The sequence below is a fragment of the Solanum pennellii genome, chromosome 5 (genome assembly GCF_001406875.1).
Source record: "Solanum pennellii chromosome 5, SPENNV200".
Lineage (NCBI taxonomy): Eukaryota > Viridiplantae > Streptophyta > Magnoliopsida > Solanales > Solanaceae > Solanum > Solanum pennellii.
Window position 1 is genome coordinate 55,084,691 of NC_028641.1, and position 21,474 is coordinate 55,106,164.

At 36.4% G+C, this 21,474-nt stretch overlaps 1 non-coding gene and 1 pseudogene across 1 annotated transcript; both read right to left on the minus strand.

The window, feature by feature from the left end:
• Nucleotides 1–2,305: 2,305 nt before the first annotated feature.
• Nucleotides 2,306–3,991, minus strand: LOC107019602 (annotated as a pseudogene).
• Nucleotides 3,992–9,831: 5,840 nt separating this feature from the next.
• LOC114077410 lies at nt 9,832–9,932 on the minus strand. The gene has a single exon (XR_003578715.1). It is a non-coding gene; the product is annotated as a small nucleolar RNA snoR99 (small nucleolar RNA).
• Nucleotides 9,933–21,474: the final 11,542 nt, after the last annotated feature.

The window sequence follows — 21,474 nt, forward strand, 5'->3', positions numbered from 1 at the left end:
ATCAAATGTCAATTTTTAGCATGATTTCAAGGTTGTGTGTGCATATGTTTCCATACTTAGTACAAGTGATGTGCTAACCCCTATTTCTCCCTTTTCCCCCAACATTTTAGGTTCCGTTAATTGAAGGGTTCGTGACCACTTTTGAAAGATGGCTTGGATCATTTCTCCAAGTGTGCGTATGTCCTCAAGTTCCGAGGAATATGCCTTTCTCTCACTTTACCTACGTTATATTGTTATTGTCTAAAGACAATCATTTCACTCTTGTTGTTTCAAGATATTGTTGTAAGCCCTAATAGGAATTTATACATTTGTGTAAGGGCTATGCCCATATTGTTCTATTCTGTTTGGATGGTTTAATATGAGACATACCTATTATGACTATATTGTGTATTTTATATATGTGACATAAAAAGTAGAAGACTATGTAATCTTCTTATACGAGGATTCAAAGTAAACTCGGTAGGCATATATTATGTGTAAGTGAGAGGTCTAAATAAATCTCATGAAGTAGAGATAGATGAAAAGTTTAAATTCTCCGCACTTTTAACCTATGAATGTAATGAAGAATTCTAAGAGGCTAGTCTTGGTACTCTCCGAGGACGACGATGCCGGTTACATCAAGGAGGTTCTCCGCGGATGTGACTGCATAAATTGCAGGTGTCAAACGATGGCCACCATCTACTAGCGTCGTTTGGACTACGGACTGTCCTGCTAGGCGTGGTTTTGTTCAGATACTCCCCAAATTGGGGCTAAGATCGCACAACTATGTTTGAAGCAACGCCCCCTTTTGACGGGGCATAAAATGATCTACCAAGCGTCAGCTAGGCATCAATTGGGACCCTTAGGGTTGTCTTTGCAGAGTCGTACCCGTACGTTCGACCCTAAATATGACCAAATAGATTATAGTTTCCCTTAAACTAATTTTAGACTCCAAATCCACACTAAAACAGATAAAACATGCAAAGGCACACTAGCACACACAAGACTAGTTTCCGAACGTCTTGGTCGTTCTTTGACATTAGACTTCTAAATTCTTTAAAACTGACTTCCAAAGCTATTTTCATAATTTTAACATCTTATTAACTCATAAAACACACGAGAAGCTCTAGTTTGTCCTATTTCATTTTGAGGGTTGTATCATTCTTCTTGACTTGGAAAACATTCGTCCTCGAATGACACAAACACTTTCAAGGACTAAAAGATTCAAATAGAAGCTCATAACACACGTTATCATGGATACAAAGTTCATAGTTAATGCACCAAACTTACAAGGAACACCAACTTCACATCATTATGCACTCTAAGCAACTCAAGCTATTAAAATTTATCTCCCCAACTCATAGTGCACACATACACTACAACAAATATGATATATAACTACGAAATTATTAGCTACGACACAAAATTCATCACTATTAGTTCACTTTTAGTGACAGAAAATTCATTTTGTGCTTAAATATATGGGTCACGTATTTTTTATGACAAAACATAAAAAATCTCGTAGCAAATTTTGTCCACTAAAGTTTTCCGCCAAAAATTGGAGTGGCGCCATTTATTGAGGACTATAAACCACGAATTTGAAATTATTAGTGACACGATATTATGTCACTAATGATATTCCCAATTAGCGACAAACCATTTTTTGTCTCTAAATCAGTTAAATTTTTTATACGAAAACTTTTTGTCTCAAAAGGTATATTAATGTATCAGTGACAAATCATTTTTCGTGCTAAAATTAGTTAATTTTTGTAGATGAAACACTTTTGTCGCAAAAACTTATATCGAAACATTAGTGACAACTCATTTTTTGTATTAAATTACATAATTTTTACACAATTTTTTTTGTCGCAAAACATATATTGATATGTTAGTGACGAACCATTTTTTGTCCTTAAATTAGTAGATTTTAGGATATGAATAACTTCATTGAAAAAAATATGTCGATACATTAGCGACAAACTAGAGACTGCAGTTAATCATCGTAAACTTTAGTCGCAAATTTTTATTATTCAATCGTGACCTTGATTTTCTTAACTAATAGGTCAAAAAATTAGTGACAATTGTACAAGTATATCTATTCAACCTACTATTTAGTTACAAAGAAATCTTGTCACGAAAAGAATGTATGTTGAAATGGCTACAACCTAAATTTCGTACTTGAATAGTTCAATTATTGGATATAGAAAAAAAATCATTGTTCTAAATGATATCATAATTAATTTTAAAAACATTTTTAACTAACATTTTTTTAAAAAAAAAATTATATATTACACACCACACAAATATAATTTTTTGTTCTAAAATATTAGACAAGATAAAACAACAATACAACAAAAGGGATAAAATGTCTTAATTGAGCTGGGAATTTTTCATTCTCCTCAATAACATGTGACAAAATATCACCTCCAGGAACTTCAACATAAAATAAGTTGCAACTTCTGTCGAACTGTGTACGCAACGCTTGTCTTCCTTCTTTAACAATAGTAAGCTTGAATCCCAATTTGTCAGCAGCCAACCTAAAAATATCTCGAACTGCAGATGCCCTGGATGAGGGAATGGGAACAACCTGGAGATTGGCATGACTTCCTCGCTTAAATACGAACTAAAAGAAAGCTGCTTCCTTCCCTTGCTTTTTGAAGTAATGTTTGAGGCTGCTTTGAAGTCGTTCCAGTTCCTTTTCACATTCCAGTGGCAGAGATAACGTATTGGGTGTGTGTTCAATAGGCATAATCAGCACATGCTCGGGTGTTAAAGGTCCTTTAGCAAGTGCACAGTAGTAATATTCTCCGACACTAGTGATGAGATGTGACTCAACATTCGAGCTTGACAAACAAAACCAGCATTCTCTTGACTTGTTGGAGCTTGCTGCCCCAGATGCTGATCTGAGAATCCTGCAAGTTGTGCTTGAAGTTGCAATCAGGACCTTTTTCACATTTTCCCTTGTTGAGAAAGTCAAAACGCACACCTCTTGAGTATTGTTCTGAAGCTTCTTCATCATGTCTAAAATGGCACTGGTTTCCTCTTGGACAAGAGCTAGAAGAGGAAAATTTAAAGCAGAGTCTGTCACCACCACTATCTTCATTTTTCTGCTTTTTCTTGGATACATCATACCTCCGATACTGTGACTCAGAATTACTATCACCGGACCTCTTTGTTGTTCCATCGGATTGGCTGCTTTGTCAACATTTGTATATGGACATGATAGTGTTTGGTGTCTTTGCACTAAGTTCAGTTTTCGACATTGTTAATGCTGGAGTGGGGGATATCACATGAATGAATTTCTGTTAATCTTTGTTTCTAATAGGAGCTAAGCCCAAAAAGTGAGTTACATGTAGATCATCAACGTTAGCATATGGTTCACGATCAAAGTACACACCTACAGTTCCTGCAACATAAAACCGAGGCTTACTCAGTTACCAACTCTGACCCTGTGGGATTACTCCCAGATGAATCAGAAATTTCTACAGGAGCTTTTTATGTCGTTCCATTTGTCACTCCATTGGCCACTCGGTTGTAAGAAAGATGTCTACTGTTACTGGATCCTCTGCTAAAGCCCTCAAAGAATCAACATCATCTTGACTATATTTTCCGAATTGAGTTCCACTTGGAGTTCGCCTACCAGATAAGTATGCCATAGATAACCCATTAAGGCTAAACTTCCCACTTCCTTTCAACCAATACAAATTATCAGACTCTTAAACTCTCCATCTTAAACCCTTTGTTACTCGGGTCCTTCAATGCTTCTAACAATATTTTTGGGGACCCTGCACCATAATCACCAATGAAATAGGTCAGTATCGGAATATTGGAACACCTCTCAATGTATCCATTGAATTCCTCAATCCCCTCTACTGAATAACGAAAAAAATTGGCGTACGCAAAGAAGAGCATCAAATGGACCAGCTGCCTTGTTCACCGAAGAAACACGTTTGAATATCTGATTGAGACGGCTAAGTACATCACCACAGAGGAGAATTTTGAGATGAGCCATAGCTGAGAGCTTGTGAACTGTCAGAAAATGTCATGTAATAAATGTCTTTTTTGAATATGATAACAATAACATTTCATGCAAGTGGAAACCAATCAATAATTTGGTAATGAAATAAATACATATTGTCAGTTTTAATTATTTTCAAGGAGAATTCATTAGTTGGAACAATCCAAATAAATAATATCAATGTTGACAGGAACGAAACTATCTTTTAGTAAGATGGATGGCGCCAAGAGAGGGTTGGATTACTTGCAACACGGATGGAGCTAGCAAAGGCAACCCTGGGCAGAGTGCTTTTGGTTTTTGCATAATATAAGTGGAGATTTGTTATATTCATAGGCACAAAATATAGGGGAGGCCACAAACATGGAGGCCGAGGTAAGAGCAGTATGGGAAGCTCTGTCTTATTGCAGTAGGCAAAGTTTTAATTATGTTCAGTTGGAGACAGATTAATTAGTTTAATGCACATGAGTACAAAGAATTGGAGAATTCCATGGGAGTTAGTGAAAAATATAAGGCATACATCATATGGTTACTCAAATCAATGTGCAAGTGCACCATATATTCACATAAGCTAATTAGCTAGCGGACTATGTAGTAAATTAAGAGATTAACAAAGAAGAAAAACAGGTTTTTCTAAATTTTAATCAGTTACCTAGCATGGAAAGAAAGATTATTAATACAGACAGGCATCACATTCCATCTGTTCTTATCAAAACAAGGGAATCATTATTGAACAATAACAGATAACATGCTTAGTTACAGTGAAGACATAGAGTTCCACTGCTTTATGTACAATGCAGATACTAGACTTAAAAGGCACAAAAGAGTTGTAGGGGAACTAATCCCAAGTCTAAGCTATGACAGATTGACAGCCAACAAAAATTTATACAAGGACCAGCAAAAGCGAGAGAAAAGAGGCCAAACCTGATATTGTTGTAAGCAATACACAACGAGGAAGTTTTCCACTTCCACTGCCGGAACAAGGGATGACAGTCAGCATACAAGAAAAACAAGCAAATTCAATAGACCAGAGCCGGAAGGAGAGTCCATACTCTCTAACAAGTTCATCAGGAACTCAGTCATTCCAACCGGACAGAGCACCAACCTTTGATTGCTGATATCAACAATTTATACAAGCTTGATGAGAACATTTTCTAGGCTCCAAGGCAGCGAGGGGAAAAGGAAGTGATGAGAAGATATATATAATTGAACTCATGTCAAGTGGTTTAAGTAATTGAACTTACTATTATGAGGTTATGTCACAAATCAATGTCGTCACCATCACATGTGCTATCAACTTCTTCATCATCAGTACTAGTATTACCTTCATTCTCCTCATCATCACTGATGTACTCTATCATAGAATCATCATCTTGGTCAGAATCATCTTCATTGTTATCAATTTCAACTTCTTGTTCTATTTGAGCCTTCGATTCATTTACATTTGCATCTAAGATAATCGAATCAACATCATCTCTATGTAGTTGACTCAATATATCCACTGTATCATTGACAATTGAATTATTTTCAAATGAAATATCTTGATACACTTCATCATTTGAAATATGCAACTCATCACTTTCTACCTCTAAATTTTCCTTCTCAGGCACATCATATAAATATCTATCTTGAAATTTGAGAACAATTAGCCAACTTTCAAAATATTTCTTTGATATGGCATCATATACCCCATCTTTATATGGTCTAGAACTATTTGAAAATATGTCTAGAATATCTTCACCTTTTTTTTCTAGATCCATCATCATTTCAATGTTCACGATTAAATCTAGTCTCAATGTCATAAGATACATAGAGCAAAATGTCAAACATTCATCAATAATATAGCCTTGTGCAATACAACCTTCTGGACGTGCCTTGTTTCGTACATAACGCTTAAGCTGGCACAAGAACCTTTCAATTTTGTACATCCAACGATACTGTACTGGTCCCCCATATATAGCCTCTCGAGGTAACAGCCAAATGTACCATAACATCAAAAAAAGTTGGTGGAAAGATCATCTCAAGCTTACATAGTATACTAATTATATCCTTTTCAAGTTTTTCTAAGTCATCTATTCTCAATGTCTTACAACATAATTGTTGGAAGAAATGACCTAACCCAATTAATGCCAAAGAAACATCTTTATTTACAAATCCACGAAGAGCAATAGGCAACACTCGTTGTAACAAAACATGGTAGTCATGAATTTTGAGTCTAGCTATCTTACCATCATCCGCACTTACACACCCTGAGATATTTGAAGCATAACCATCAGGAAATTTAACTGATTTTAAGAATGCCCAAACTTTTTTCTCTTTTTTTGACATAACATAACAAGTTGCTGGCATTGTACAACTTGAACCATCATGTTGCAACCATAGTTCTTTTCTGATATTCATATCCTTGAGATCTTGTCTTGCTTTATATGTGTTTTAGTTTTCCCATCTATATTAAATAATGTCCCCAAAATACTCTCACAAATATTTTTTTCTATGTGCATGACATCTAAATTATGCCTTCCAGTATGGTAACTCAAATAAAATACTTCTCCTCACCCAATTCAACTCTCCAGGGAGGCATTTCTTTTTCTTATTACTTGAGTTTTTCCCAGCTCTATAAGTACTTAACAAATTCTATTGTTCTAAGACATCATCGCATGACAGTTCTTGTGGCTTCAATCTTGTTTCTTTCTTACCATCCAATTTCTTGCTTCTTCTCCATGAGTGACTAGGTTCAAGATACCGACGGTGACCCATGTAATGAATTTTACTTCTTATATTTTGTGAAGATGCATCCTTATTGCAAGTAGGACATGCCATGTATCCCTTTGTGCTCCATCCAGAAAGATTACCTAATTCATTAAAAAATATATGTTTAGTAGTGGTTTATAACCTTTACTATATCATAGCACATGCAAAATAAAAAAATTTTCTACAGTATTTGATGGATTATATATCAAGATAGTAACCTGAAAAGCAATCACACTTGAGTGAACATCTACAGAGAAAACGCCTTCAGTATGATAGTAGGCAAGAGTCTAGACTATATGGGACAACAGGTACAATATTAAATAATTCAAGATCATAAAGAATTCATCTGTTGCCACATACATGGAATAAATAAAAAGGAAATGCTTATTCACAATTATATATGCATTCAACACTTTAGATCAAAGGAAATATTCATGGGATGCACTTCAACTATAAGCTCAAGGGATCTACAAACCTTGAGTACTTGGTGGAGCTTATGCTCAGTTGAAAACACACAATAACAACTTCAAAAGTAAAGTCTCTTTCAGATTTTTCTATGTCTAGGTCAAAAATATATCCTTTGTGGATATTATACAAGAGAGCTGGAAAGTAAGCAAAACTACAAATAAAATGAAGAATATATGGGAGAAACTAAAAGCTCTTAAAGGTCCCTTAAAAGACTAAATTCTCTGAACATACTCCTCTTGCAAAAAAAATGGAAGATATTGGCCCATGTGTAACAGACCTTTTAAATTCATAACAGCCTAGCGGATCATCTAGATATCAAGGAAATACTTTAGTGTGCGTGGAACTGTGCAGGGCCATTCTCTGGGCCTGATTTGGAGAAAGTTAAAACTGTCAAGATAGCACTAAGAAAGTTGAATTCTAGACAGTTTACAAATATAGACCATACAATTTTGGCTGTGATGGAGAAAGTTTTGGATATCACAGATATGATAGGAGAATGCACACAAGAGAAAGAGGCAAGACGTCAGCTAGAAGATTAGAATCATGTTGAAGAGAATATCTTAAAGCAAAAGGCTAGGGTGCATTGACTAAAGACTAGAAGAGATAAAGTTCCAAAGGAATGGAAAGAAGACCTAACAAGGATGACCGGATGGAGAGGGAGATATCCAACATATAAGATTTTTTGAATGGTGGCCACGTACAGTGCCTGTTAATTGTGGAAAAATGGGTATCATAGAGTATTTTAAAGCAAAGAAAGAGAGACAGATGAACTGAGCAAAACAGTTATACCCTTGGGTGTGCTTACTATATTATATTAGTAGTCTGATACATAAATAGTATAAATTGTAAGACATTTAGAAAAGTAAGTAATTTAGAGAACTTCCATAAGTTGGAAAGTCATTTATGGTCCATAAAACAGCAGCATGCATCTTGAAGCACTTTCCAGTTGATGCATCAAATGTCTCGACACCATCACTCCATAAACCTTTCAGCTCATCAATCAAAGGACGCAAATAAACATCAATATGTTTTCTTGGTGCTTGAGGACCAGGAATAAGTAATGAAATTATCATAAATGGGTCCTTAAAACATTTCCAACGAGGAAGATTATAAGGAACGAGAATGACAGGCCACATGCTATACGATTTGCTCATGTTACCAAATGGGTTAAAACCATCTGTTGCAACACCAAGTCTAATATTACGAGGTTCTTATGAAAACCACTGATGATTTTTGTCAAACTCTTTCCATGCTTCAGAATCAACAGGATGTCTTAACACATTTTCCTCATCAAGATGTTTCTCTTTATGCCACCTCATGTCAACACTTGTTTCTCTAAGCATAAACAATCTTTGAAGTCTTGGTTTTAATGGAAAATACCGCATAAGTTTATGGGGAATCTTCTTATTCCTTACATTATCAATTTTCCACCTGGAACTACCACAATGTGGACACTCCTGCCTATCTTTATGTTAAGTCCAGTACAATACACAATCATGTTTTGCAAGCATGGATCGAAATATATCCTAATCCTAAACCTTGAAACATGTTTTTAGCATCATAATATGACTTAGGAAGTGTCTCATTAATAGGAAATGCCTCTTTTTAGAAACTCCAACAACATATCAAATGATTTATTACTCCATTGATTGTACACTTTCATGTGTAATAACTTCACAACAAACGAAAGCTTTGAGAATTTCTTACATCCGGGGTATAATTCACGTCCTGCTTCTTCCAGCAATTTGTCAAACTTCTTTGCTTCTTTCTCACTCATATTACCACAAACATTATTACCGGTTGTCTCCTCTGAAAAATCGACAAATGATCTACCACTGGCCTCTTCTAAAATAGTGTGAATTCCATCATGGTTATCATGTTCTTCATTTTCATCTTCACTATAAATTGATTCATTGCTATCTCTCATTTGTGATTGTTCCCCGTGGTATATCCATTGCACGTAACTTCCCATAATTCCTTGGATCAATAGGTGATCATACACTACTTCTTGTGTTTGAAAAAAAAAACATTCAAACAGTCTTGACATGGGCATCGAACTTTGGAATTTCTATCAAAGTGAGATCAAACATGTTTCATGAAAGATTGGACACCGTCAACATATCTTTTAGAGAATTTGGTTCATGTATCCAACCTTTATCCATGATCAACTGCACAAACATAACAATCACCCATTAAATATTGTAAAAGAAGCACATGCAAGATTTTTTCTAATAAAATAAGATTACAATAAATATTCAATCAATGATGGAATACTAGCAAAAAGTAGCTTCTACGGATTTCAAACAAAAACATACACAGTATGATTCCTCAAGTGTGGTCTACAAAAGGTGGTGCATATGCAGCCTTACCCCTATCTTATGAAGGTAGATAGGTTGTTTCATAAATTTCCTCACCAAAGACAATAATATGGACTAACCAATACAATTTCAATCATAGAAATTTTTGCCTTACCAAAAACAACGTTGTGTTGATTTGTCATGGTGAAGTGATGAGAAATTTTATATCAAAGTAGTCACTAGTCAACATTTGTATTTATTTTTTTTAAGTGAAAAAAAAAACAGTTCTGCAAAACACACCAATTTCCTAAAACAATTAAAAATTGTACCATCCGATAATGATCAGCAAAACATAAAACTTGAGATGCTGACAAAGTGATGAATGGAATCAATTATCAGGGACTTGTTCATCCCTAAAGCAACTATTTCATTAGTCAACATTTGTATTGATTGGTCCATATTATTGTCTTTGGTTTTTGACAGGTTGTCTCCAGCCGTTGAGCCTTAGGCCTTACAACATTGCAATTAAGGTTGGAACCTTACTAGGTACATAATCATATCTAAAAAATTTTGTTGTAATTCACGGAATGTTCATTATTTCTGCTATGCAACAAATGAGGACATACCTGTGACATTCTTAAACCTCTTTTGACATTCTTTTCCTCAAAATAGTAAAGAAGTCATGCTAATAATAATGGAAAATAAGACCAGTAGCAGCAACAAACAATACGATAATTGATAAAAGATAGTCACAAGTGAAAGATATAATGGTGCGCCATGGTTAACTGAAGAATCATTTTATATCGATGCCTTTCTAACCAATTGAAATTGCTTCTCCATTTCCTTTCTATCATTTTCTAGAATTTTTTTAGTCATCCTATATTCTATCAGTTATTGTTAGAGGTTGCTAATCTATCAAAAGTTATAAATGTCATGCAATAACTTTGGGAGTTGTCTTTTAGCTTGTCCAATATTTGTGTTGTCTGAATAAAGCGAAAACCCAAAAACAAATAGTAGTAATAACTCCAAAGCATGGTTTACCAATGGTTTTTCACTCTCCTAATTTCTAGGACAACAGAAACTCACTTTTCTGATAATGGTTTGACCGTTAGGATCCCAATCGGCCTGCATCAGTGGAAAATGGAACTATCAAATCATCGGTGACTTGATGGGAAGAAAAACCTACTGGAATCTAAGCCTCCTTGGTTCAAGCCAACAATAATCACCCATTGTGATTACTGCTTACACCATAGCTCTTAGATGGAGAACATAATTTACTCAAAACACGGGGTTTAGATATTTCCATATAACCATATGGTACACGGGTAAGTCTAAATGATGTGATTAGGTTGAAAGAAGTTGGAAGTTGATGCATATATCAGTAATGAGCAAGGAATCTATGGAATGGATCAGTTTTTGTGTCAAAGGAATAAAAGGAGATTAAGATGTGAAGATTTTCAAAATGAGGTGCAAAACATTTTTGTACAAGGAACCATAATGATATGGGAAATCTATAAGCATAATAACTTTGAATAACGGGGTAGGGGGGAGGTAGGATCGAATTATTCCTGAACTTGCATTGAATACATGGTGGTCGTGGAGATGAAAAGCAGAAAAGGAGATATGCAAGAGGAAGATCTCCGAAGATGACTCATAGGATATTGCGGCAAGACAACAAGGAAAAAACAACCCTTGTGGACATTAGAAAGTGGGTCTCATCAAACTGGAAAAGAGTATTTGGAGTTAACATCTATGAGTTGAATAATGAGATATTCATGTTTGAGTTCCCGGATAAATACATGGCGGAAAATATCCAAGGTCAATGGAGGTGGAAGAACAACATATTCCAGCACGATTGTTGGAGTCCAACAACTGGATGTATCTCCGGATCTGTAAGGCTATACAAATATGGATTAGAGTTGTGGGAATGCATTTACATCGATGGTCAAAGAAGACTCTTAAAGAAATGTCCTAAAATGGTGTGATTTTTTAATTAACAATATGAGTCGTTTATATTTTATAGGTTGTGTACAACCCTTGAGCTTTAGGACTTACCACACCATCTGCAATTCTGGTTGAAACCTCACTAGGTACAGTTTATGAAATTTTCTCCATTCTCCCAGCTATACAACATTTGTGGGCATACCTGTTACATTTTTCTATCCTCTTTTGACATTATTTTTTTCACATGAGTATTCTCCTTACACCTCCATGCCTCTTATACAAAAAAACTGAGGATATTTACGTGGTGCAACCAACAAAGAGAAATATGGATTCCTTGGATATTAGAAATGCCAATTGTTATTTGTAGTTTTGATGAACTAACAAACTCAGAAACCTTGTGAAGGTACCCGGTTCTCAACTTGAGTAGTTCGTTGACTGCCAGCTGGAGAAGGTACAGAAAGTTGGTGCACAGTTCCCAACTACGTCAAAAAACGTCAGCTTTCCGACCAATGGCAGGGGTTTAAGGAAACTGACTTGTCTATACAATGTCATCTTTCCATACATTGCTCTTTAGTTTTTGCAACTTGAAAAAGCACATTCAAGAACTCTTTCAAAGGCTTAAGAAAATCAAGGAGAAGAATCATTCAAGAACAACCTAAACTCAGGCGTATATTGTGTAGTTGTTTGAGAATATATTCTTTTGGTCTTACATTGTAAACTGATCCTAAATCTATAAAGGAATCAGTGTGGTTTGATTTGAAATTCTAAGTTAGTTAGTTGAACTAATTTAGTGGATAACCGTTGTGTTGCTTAGAAAATTCTAAGTTGTCTAGATTGATAGCTTAGTGGGTAGAACAACATCTATTTAGGCTCATCAAGCAATAGAGTTATTGCTTGTTGGTGAGATTAAAAACTTTTTCTCACATTTGTGTAACCGGTTTACTTTTGCTTGTGCAGATTAGTGCAACAGTTGTGAAAATCCTGTGAGACAGGTCGTGGTTTTACTCCCTTGAGTAAGGAGGTTTCCACGTAAAACTCCTCTGGTGTTAAACTGCATTTACTTTCTGTTATATCCTTATTTGTGTGTCAAGGGACCTGGTCCATTGACTGATAGTGTACACACTAATTTTAACAAGTGGTATTAGAGCAGGTACTCTCTATCTGGTTAACACCAAGAGAGTGACTCCTGTTCTAGAATGGCTGCTCCACTTGATCAGGAAGAGGGTCAGTCTTCAACTAGACCCCCTCGTTTCAATTGCCTCTTTTATAGTTGGTGGAAAGTGAGAATGCATGACTTCCTTATGGTTGAAGACAATGAACTATGAAAAATTGTCTTTGATGGACCATTCATCCCTATGATTGAAGAGAAAGATGGTGAAAACACTAGGCTTGTTCCAAAGCCTAGACGAAAATATGATGAAGCTGATAGGAAGAAGATTGAAAAGGGGTACAAAGCAAAGAAACTGCTTGTCTATGGTGTAGGACCTGATGAGTTCAATCGTCTCTCAGCTTGTGAATCTGCAAAAGAGATCTGGGATTGCTTAAAAATAGACCATAAGGGAACTGAACAAGTAAAAGAGTCAAAGATTGATATGCTTACATCTCAGTATGAAAATTTCATAATGAGAAAAGGTTAAACTATTCATGAAATGTTCATTAAACTGTCATCCATCACAAATGAGTTGAGAAGTCTTAGAGAACCTATCAATATGAGTAAGCAAGTCAGGAAAGTGCTTTGAATCCTTCCCAGGTGTTGGTAAAGTAAGGTTGATGCTATTACTGAAGCAAAGGACCTGAAAGTGTTAACAATGGATGCTCTAATTGGAAATCTAAAGACTCATGAGATGAACCGAAGTCATGATCAATCAAAGAAGGTAGTCAAGAAAGATAAGTCCTTGATGCTGAAATACAGATCTGAAGAGGACTCCAGTGATGATGATGATAAGGCTTACCTCATCAAGAGATTTCAGAAGATTGTGAGGAAAAACAAAGGTTTTAGAAAGGGAGCAAATGTTCCTCGAACTGCCACTCAAAATCATTCTTGTTACAAGTGTGGAAAAGTTGGACACTTTATAAGAGAGTGTCCATTACTCAAAGTTGAAACAAAGAATATCAAAAACCAAGAGGTGATAAAGAAAAGCGAAGGGACCTGGTACTCAATAAGAATGATCGAAAAGTTGATGCTGACTATGTGGTCAAGAAAGCTCTTGTTTCATGGGGAGACTCTTCAAGTGACTCAGAAGATCTTGATGGACCAAATGATGTGTCAATGGTGGTGGTTCATGAAGAGGAAATCATATTCAATGAGATGTTTGCTTTCATGGCTCATTCAGAAAATGAAGATAATGAGGATAAGGTAACTCTCTTGATATGAAACATGATCTGAATACCTATTCTCTTAAAAATTGAGAACATTAGCAAATGTTATGATTGATTCAGTTATTGAGTTGACTTCTGAAAGAGATATTATGAATGCTGAGCTTGAAAGTTTAAATGAAAATAGAGATAAAATGGATGAGAAAATGCTGAAAATTGAAGATAAAATGGCTGTTCTGGAATCTGACAAAATAGAACTTAAAAAACAGTTGCATCTGATAAATGAGAAAGCTGAAAAGCAAAAAGGAAAGTCTAATGGTTTACAAGTTGAGCTTCAAGAAAAACTGAAAACCTCTGAGACTAATCTTGATTTGGCTTTGGAAAGGAGCAACAGCTTAGAAAAAGATATTGTCAAACTTAAAGATGAACATTGAAAAATCTCTTAAGTGGACAAAATCTTCTAAGCTGCTTTCAAACATAACAAATCAAAGTAATTTCAACAAGAAGGGTCTAGGAAGTTTGAATATTACTCCTCCTTTCAATCCTCACAGTAAATATGTATTTGTGTCTGATAATTTGTTGTGCCTTCACTATGGTAAAAATGGGCATTTAAAAGAAGAGTGTACTGCCTTGAGAAAGTCACATGAGAGACTTTCAAAGTATACAGAAAAGCAAAGGGTTTCAAAAGAGATACCTTGTCGCACAAAACAATTCTCAACCACAAGGTTTTCAAAGAAAGGACTTGATTCTGCTCAAAAATCCTTTGTCAAAAAGAATCTGAAACTACCTCATTGGGCTAGAAACACTTTGATCACTCTTTTGTCTTCTTTCTGGGAACTCAAATTGAAATGGGTTCCCAAGCCTAACAAGTGATTCTTGTTGCGGGTGAGTGAGAGGAGCAGCAGTCAATGTTGGTACATGGACAGTGGATTCTGTAAACATACGACTAGTGATATCAAAAATTTCCTCTCACTCAAGGCACTTCAAGGAGGAGGTGTCTCTTTTGGTGATGGAAAGAAGGGTATATTTTAAGTGTTGGTAAAGTGGGAAAATCACTTGGGGAATCCATTGACAACATGTATCATGTCAGTGGGTTGAAGTATAGTCTTTTGTGTGTCTCAAATTTGTGACAAAGGGAAATGAAGTGAAGTTTACATCTGAGAAGTGCACTGTAGTTAATCTAACTACAAAGAAAGTGATTCTTACTGATCATAGAAGTAAAAACATGTGTGTGGCTAACTTAGAAACATCTCATGGAGATGATGTGACATGTCTTAGTGCTCAAAATGAAAATGCTGATATGTGGCATCGAAGACTAGGGAATGTGAGCTCATCTTTATTGAATAGACTTATTTCTAAGGACCTGGTCCTGGGTCTGCCAAAGTTGAAATTTTGTGAAAGTAAAATTTGTGAAGGTTGTGTCAAAGGAAAACAAATCAGATCATCCTTCAAGCCAAAGAAGCAAGTAACCTCATCGAGAGTATTAGAGCTGCTACACATGGATTTATGTGGACCTTTGAAAGTTCAAAGTAGAAGTGGAAAGAAATACACTCTGGTGATAGTTGATGACTACTCAAGGTACACATGGAGAAGGTTCTTAAGATCAAAAGCAGAAACACCAGAAGAATTGATAGTGTTTTTCAAAATGATTCAAACAAAGTTAAATCAAGTGATTGCTGGAATTAGGTCTGATCATGGAACTGAGTTTCAAAACTCAAAATTGATCAATTTTGTATGAAAAATGGCTCTAGTCACAAATTTTCTGCTCCAAGAACTCCCCAGCAAAATGGAGTAGTGGAAAGGAAAAACAGAACCTTGGTAAATATTGCAAGGACCATGATTATTGAGTCAAATCTTCCTCAAATTTTTTGGGCTGAAGCAATCAATACAGCATGTCATGTTACTAACAGATGTTTGATAAGGTCTTCACTGAATAAGACTCCCTATGAATTACTCAACAACAGAAAACCTATGTTGAGGTTCCTTAGAGCATTTGGATGCAAATGTTTTGTGTTGAACAATGGAAAGGATGATCTAGGAAAGTTTGATCCTAGAAGTGATGAAGGAGTGTTTGTTGGATATTCTTTATCAAGTAAATCATACAGAGTTTTCAACAAGAGAACACAATGTATTGAAGAAAGTATTCATGTTGTGTTTGATGAAGATGGAAATCTGAAAGGTGCTGCATCAAATAATGAAGATGAGTTAATTGAGCTGTTTAATTCTCAGAAAATTGAAGGAAGTGAAGCTGATGTAAATGACCAGTTGGGGATTGACAATGCTGATCAAAGCTCATCTGAAAAGGCTGATGAAGTTGAAAAATGTGAAGAGGAACCTGGTATCATTCTGAACTCAAGTCAAAATATCTCAAACTCTCCAGAAAATGAAGAATTCCTTGAAGAAGAAGAGCATATTGATCACATGAACCAGTTGACCTTGAGACCAGGATGGAAACACACTCTTCACATCCACTTGATAATCTCATCTCACCTTTGAACTCTGGAGTTCACACTAGATCAAAAACAAGAAATCTAGTTGCATTCTCAGCGTTTATATCATCAATTGAGCCTAAGAATGTGAAAGTGGCATTAGGTGATGCAAATTGGATTAATTCAATGCAAGAAGAACTCCATCAGTTTGAAAGAAGTAAGGTATGGTACCTGGTTCCTCGACCTGTTGACAGAACGGTTATAGGAACCAGATTGGTATTCAGAAACAAGCTTGATGAAAATGGTGTGATTACTAGAAACAAATCCAGATTAGTTGTTCAAGGATACAATCAGGAGGAAGGTATAGACTATGATGAATCCTTTGCTCCTGTTGCAAGGATGGAGGCTATCAGAATTCTCATAGCCTTTGCAGCATTCATGGGATTCAAGCTATATCAAATGGATGTCAAGAGTGCTTTCCTAAATGGAGACTCAAAAGAGGAGGTGTTTGTTAAACAACCTCCTTGGTTTGAGGATGCTGAGTTACCAGATTATGTGTTCAAATTGAATAAGGCTCTGTATGGTTTGAAACAAGATCCAGAGCTTGGTATGAAAGACTCTCGAAGTTCCTGTTGAAAAATGGGTTCAAAAGAGGGAAAATAGACAATACCTTGTTCTTATTAAAAAGAGAACAGGAATTGCTTATTATACAAGTATATGTGGATGACATTATCTTTGGAGCTACATCGGAGCATTTGTGTGAAGAATTTTCATCATTAATGGGAAAGGAGTTTGAGATGAGCACGATGGGTGAATTGACCTTCTTTCTGGGGCTACAAATAAACCAATCATCAAATGGAATCTCAATCAGTCAGGAAAAGTACATTAAGGAGCTGTTGAAGAAATTCAATATGTTAGATTCTAAACCTATTAATACTCCTACGAGAACAAGCTCCAAGCTTATAGCAGATGAATCTGATTCTCTTGTGAGTCAAACCATGTATAAGGGAATCATTGGATCCTTATTGTATCTGACTGCTAGCAGACCTGATATCGTATATAGTGTTGGAATGTGTGGTAGATTCCAAGCATGTCCTCGTGATTCATATTTGAAGGCTGCAAAACAGATTCTAAGATATTTGAAGAAGACAGGAGACCTGGTCTTTTTCTACCCAGCAGGTGACACTTTTGATCTTGTTGGTTTTGCAGATGCTGATTTTGCTGGTTATCAAGTTGACAAAAAGCGCACTTCAGGGATGGCTCATTTCCATGGATCTTCACTTATCTCATGGGGAACTAAGAAACAGAATTTAGTAGCTCTTTCAACAGCTGAAGCTGAATATGTAGCAGTTGTTGCATGTTGTTCACAATTGTTATGTTTTCAAACAACACTTAGAGGACTTTGGAGTAATCATCAAGGCCATACCTCTAATGTTTGACAATACTAGTTCAGTTAGTATGGGAAAGAATCCTGTTCACCACAAGAGAACCAAGCATATTGATGTTAGACATCATTTTCTGAGAGACAATGTTGAAAAAGGAAACATTGTGCTTACATATTGTCCAACGGAGGAACAAATTGCAGATATCTTCACCAAAGCTCTTAGCAAAGATCAATTTGAGAGTAATAGGTTGATGTTGGGCATGATGACTTCAAACTGATTTCTAGTCATTCAATCATTGAATTTCCTTGATGGCTAAACTCGTAGTGCAGGTATCCTCTGTGTCAATAATATTTTACCTAAGCTAGATCGATATTGTACCTATTGCAGGTATACATTCATAAAGGACTAGCAAAGCAAAGACATGGATAGAACAGTTGAGTAATGATGATAAAATTGCATTATAGGACCTGGTCCTAGTCGAGGTTAGCATTCGTACATTAATTTCAAACTGATATAAAGTGACCGTTGATCAAGCCACGTGTCAGTCATCGGTTAATCTGACTGTTAGTCCCATCGCTTACTTTCCAAGTGACGCCTCAAATCAATAGGGACCTGGCACCGTTTCATTTCTTTTTAAACCCCCTTTTTTTCTCTCTTTTAATCCTTCATTCTTTTTGCAATATTCCTTCACTCTGTCAAAAAAAAAGGGGGGGGGGGCTAAATTTGCTTCAATCTCTACATTTTTCATTCTCCAATACTGCTACTCTCTTCTTCTTCTTGACAAAATGTCTGACCCTTCTTCTGCTTCTAAGCAAATGCTTACAGCAATTAGTGAGATTGAACAAATTGCTTTCTACTCTCCGTCATCCACGGGATCAAGATCTAATCTTCCAACAAGTTCTCCCTTAGATAATCCTGAAAACCCTTTTCACTCTATAGATCTGAACAGTTCAAGTGTTCCTACTGGACCCTGTCCTCATCATGAAATCCTTTCAGATGCTCTTTTCGAAGGAGATTTGACAAGGAACAAAACCTCTGAGTCGAACATTCTTGCTGCGAGTGAAGAATTTGTGATTGAGAGTCTTGCTATGATGCGAGAGGAAGTCATGGTTGATGAAAGTGAACATTTCATAATGAAGATATCAGAGAGACCCAACCTATCTTTGATAGAACTCCAGATATTGGGAGATATCCATCCTCTGATTCCTCTGACTCAGCAGGTGATGAACAACCTATAAAGAGGAAGGTTGAAAGGAGAGATGTAAGTGCATCTAAAAAGGGAAAAGAGAAAGTGGTGGGAGAAGTGTCTAAAAGGAGACCTATTACTAGATCTGACGCCAAAAAGATGATGGCTGATGCTCTGAAAGCCATTGCTAAGTCTACAGCAGAAAACAGGAGTGCTAGAACTTTCAAAGTGCCCAATTTTAAACTGCCTAAGTCTGGTGTGGTAGATGTGTCTACTGAAGAAATAGAAAAGGGATACAGGAAGAAGCGGTCTTGAAAGACAAAACTAAGAGGAACCAAGAAAGCTGAGCAAACAAAATCCACAAAGGAGACTGGTCACAGGGACGTGGTACAAGGGAAAATTGAAGAGCAGGTCAACAAAGAAGAGACTGTTGACAATCTGAGGAAGCAGTTTGTACTGGCGGGCAGGGTTTTTGACATGGGGATAATTAATCTTCCTGGAATGGACTCACTTCATGACATGGTTGAGATTCAGTCTTGGATGCATCTTTTCAACAAAAAATCTCCCATTCTTCATGAAGAGGAAGTGCGAGAATTTTACTATAACATTCAATTACAGAAGATGGAAGTGTCAATACCAGAGTAAATGACATTGTTGTTCACCTTGATGAGACTCTGTTGGGAAAAATTCTTCGGGTACCTCGAGATGGTACAATGTTTGTGGTAGGGAAAACGTGTTCCGTTGAATTTGTGACACGGTGTTCGAAGCTTCCTACTACAAAATGTGCAGGGCTGTTTAAGAAAGTGATGAAAAGTGAGTATCAGTTAGTTTTTGAATTTGTCAACAAAACTCTCCTCCCTCGAACTGAAAAGAGGACCTCAGCAACTTCTGCTGATTTGTATGTGATAGAATTGTTGTGCAAGTTCGAACCTCTGAATCTTCCGGGACTCATGCTTGAACACATATACAAGACTGTCATTGAGCGGAAAGGGATACATGGTATGGGATATGGATACTTTCTCACTGAAGTATTCAAATACTTTAACATTCCGCTGGGTGTGGGCAAGGTCGGTACAGTGAAGCAAGCCTTTTCAGAGACTACCTTGGTTGAATGTGAGTGCATTGAAGGGAAAGTAAATCCCAAGAGCAAAATGGCTCAACTCATTGAAGACCAGGACCAACTCAAGCATGAAGTTGAAGAACTAACTATGAGGCTGAGTGGCAAGGTTGCTGAAATTGCTATTCTTAAGGCTGAGCTACTCACTGCGCAGACAGAGGGACCTGGTATCACTGTGGTTCAAGCCCTGGAAAGGAAAAATGCAGAACTGAGGGCCAAAGTTATTGCTTTACAAGAAAAATCAATCAAGGATAATGATGATGCTAATACTAGACTCACTCTCATCATTCAGTCTCTTTCCCATTAGCCTCCCCCTTCATAGTCCGTCCCATAATCTTCCCTTGGCTTCTTTGTGTGGCTTATCTTTTCGTCCTTGTATTTCAGTTTTCTGTTAATGTATTGAATGTTAATTTTGGAATGCTATTTATATTATTCCCCTGGTGTTCTAGTTGATATCTATTGTCAAATGCTTTCTTTTATGTTTGATTGCCAAAAGGTTTTGATCTTCTCTGATATTATTATTGATATTGTTGGTTTACTGTATCTCTTTTTTATGATGCAAAAAGGGGGGATTTTAACTGGTTGTTGTGTCTAGACATGTTCGTGAGGGGATATACTGTGAGGGGGAATACAACTAGTGTAGTGTATATTGTGTTTTCTTTTGGTTTCGAGTTTATGCTAGGAGGGTGGATAAGTAATTCGGGGGGAACTTGTCCTGAAGCTGGAGTGGAGCCTCGAGTATTGTTTGTCATCATCAATAAGGGGGAAAATATTATTTGTAGTTTTAATGATGTAACAAACTCAGGGACCTTGTGAAGGTACCTGGTTCTCAACTTGAATAGTTCGTTGACTGCCAGCTGGACAAGGTACAGAAAGTTGGTGCACAGTTTCCAACTACATCAGAAACGTCAGACCTTTCCAACCAATGGCAGGGGTTTAAGGAAAGTGACTTGTCTATACAATGTCATCTTTCCATACATTGCTCTTTAGTTTTTGCAACTTGAAAAAGCACATTCAAGAACTCTTGCAAAGGCTTAAGAAAATCAAGGAGAAGAATCATTCAAGAACAACCTAAACTCAGGCGTATATTGTGTAGTTGTTTGAGAATATAGTCTTTCGGTCTTACATTGTAAACTGATCCTAAATCTATAAAGGAATCAGTCTGGTTCGATTTGAAGTTCTAAGTTAGTTAGTTGAACTAATTTTGTGGGTAACCGTTGTGTTGCTTAGAAAATTCTAAGTTGTCTAGAGTGATAGCTGGGTAGAATAACATCTACTTAGGCTCATCAAGCAATAAAGTTATTGCTTGTTGGTGATATTAAAAACTTTTTCTCACATTTGTGTAACCGGTTTACTTTTGCTTGTGAAGATTAGTGAAACGGTTATGAAAATCCTGTAAGACAGGTCGTGTTTTTACTCCCTTGAGCAAGGAGGTTTCCACGTAAATCTCCTCTGTTGTTAAAGTGCATTTACTTTCTGTTATATCCTTATTTGTGTATCAAGGGACCTGGTCCATTGACTGATAGTGGAAGCACAGATTCTAACACCAATGACACAAGTAATCCCACAAGTCGAGTCTAGGGAAGG